Here is a 2,433-nt window from a genome sequence, read left to right as displayed (position 1 = left end):
AAAAAAAATACATGGGCTGGCTTTAAATTAGAGCTTTTTAAAAGAGAAATGTGTTACAAGTTGTATGTCCATTCGATGAGATTTATTTTCTAAGCAAGAGTTGTTTGGAAGATTCAGCATAAATTTGAAAATCCCATCCTAAAAAGTCATTAAAATGTTTGCCCTAGGTAATTTTCTTCTCTGAAAGAAAAATATATTCATGTATCCTTTACTATAATGTATATTATTTATATCTTGTACTTTTAAAAGATAATTAGACATTGTGTATATCATTGTGTGCCTTGCAATAAAATAAAAATTATACCTGCTAAAAATCATGGCAGATGATTAGTGTGATAAATCATTTATTCTTTAATAGTTTTGATGATGCTGCACTTAAGCAAAGACAATGTTAATGGTTTTCTAAACTACAATTTCTTTAACTTTACATCTATGACAATGCTGTGGATGATTAATGGAAAGGATTAAAACATGTAGGAATCTAAACTAGGATTTTAAATTCCCAAACCTATCAATTGCTTAGGAAAATTCACCTGTTTTCACAGAAATGCTGCCAAGATCCCAGAATCAGTGTTACACACTACCCTTCTTTTCTCTTCTCCCCATCACAGAAGAGCCTGCACAGGTGGCTGGGAACTTTAAAACAAACAAACAAACAAACAAAAACAGTGGAGCCAAGAGCTGTAACTGGCAGGGAGTAGAGCCATGAGATCACAAACTTGCCTCTTCTCCTCTACATGCCCCTACAGAGCTTGATAAAGCCAAAAACAGCAGGGGGCTATAGGGGGTAGAGGTAGCTCTGGGAGCTTGCGATGCTGGTTCTCCATTGCCTTCCACATTCCCCAGCAGAGTGGTGACTTCCTGTAACCAAGGTGAGTTGAATGCAGAGAGGATACCCACCATCCCAGTGGATACCGCACATCCCTTAAGCAAAATAACATTACTCTGTACCTATCCCAGAGGCGCTATTAGTTCAGGTAAGAGAAAACAAAAATGTGTGTTATAGCACCATCTATTGGAAAACAAAAGAAAGCATTCTACCTATTAACCTGCTGAATTGAGAGCAAAACAGTATCTGTGCAATAAAACAAATTATTACCTCAAATGCGTAGACAGAGAAACAAGTTATCAAATACTGTGAACAAGCAAACTAACTTGGGAGCACAGAAAGATAATGAAAAGTCTCCAGAAACCAAATTCAAAGTTATGGAAGATTATCATTTAAATGACAGAGAATTCGAGATTGTAGTGATAAAGAGACTCAATGATATACAGAAAACTCAGAAGGGCCTTTCAATGAACTCAAGAATAAAATTAGTGAACAAAAGGAGTACTTTACCAAAGAGATGGAAACTATAAAAAAAAAAAAAAATTCTGGAGCTGAATAACTCAATAAATGAGATGAGAAATGCATTAGAGGGCAGTGGAAATAGAACTGCCCAGGTAGAAGAGAGACTTAGTGAACTCAAAGATAGAAATCTAGAAATGATTGAGAAGGAATATTTTTCTTAATTAATAGTTTTAAAAAATAAAAAAAAATCTTCAATAATTACCTGACTACATGAGAAAGAGCAGATTAGGCATAATAAATATACCCTAAAGAGAAGAGAGGGAGAATGAACACAGAGTCTAGTCAAAGAAATAATTGATGAGAACTTCCCAAGCCTATGGAAATAAGTAGACTTTAGAATAGGGGGAGTTAACAGAATATCTAATTATATCAGTGCCAAAACACATTCTCCAAGACACATTTGATTCAAACTATGAAAAATCAATGACAATTCTCAAGGAAGTCGGCAGGAAGGGGCTGGGGAGGGGAGAGGGAAAGGTGGACTGTAACCTACAAAGGAAATCCCATTGGATTATCATCAGATTTTTCAGTTCAAACATTAAAAAACAGAAAGAGGAAAGAAATTATTCAAAATATTGAAAGAGGAAAAATTAGCCAAGGCTAATATATATCCAGCAGTTATTCTTTAGATATGATGGAGAAATAAAAACTTTCCTACACAAACAAAAGCTGAGAGAACTTGCGACCACAAGACCTGCATTATAGGAAATGCTGAAAAGAGCTCCTTTACCATAAACAAAAATACAAAAGTTAAAAAAAAAAAGAAAAGAAAAGAAAAAGAAAAAAAAACCTTTGAGTAAGATGACTAACAGACAGAAGCATGAACCTACAAATCTACTTCAGAATAAGTTATTAAACAGTAAATTATGACAGAAAGTTTAAAGGGGAGAAAAAGGGATTAAAATAACTATATCTATAGCAATGTGATAATGAATACACAACATGAAAATAAGTAATTTATGACAACAAAATCATAAAAGAAAAGAGTAGGAGGAAAGGACTAAATATGTACAAGTGAATGAAGATAAGATGCAATCAGAAGAAAATCAACTATTATATGTATGAGATATTTTACACAATCC

This window comes from Pteropus vampyrus, unplaced genomic scaffold (assembly GCF_000151845.1).
Source record: "Pteropus vampyrus isolate Shadow unplaced genomic scaffold, Pvam_2.0 Scaffold45, whole genome shotgun sequence".
Classification (NCBI taxonomy): domain Eukaryota; kingdom Metazoa; phylum Chordata; class Mammalia; order Chiroptera; family Pteropodidae; genus Pteropus; species Pteropus vampyrus.
The sequence above is the reverse complement of the archived record's forward strand: the minus strand, read 5'-3'. Positions refer to the sequence as shown.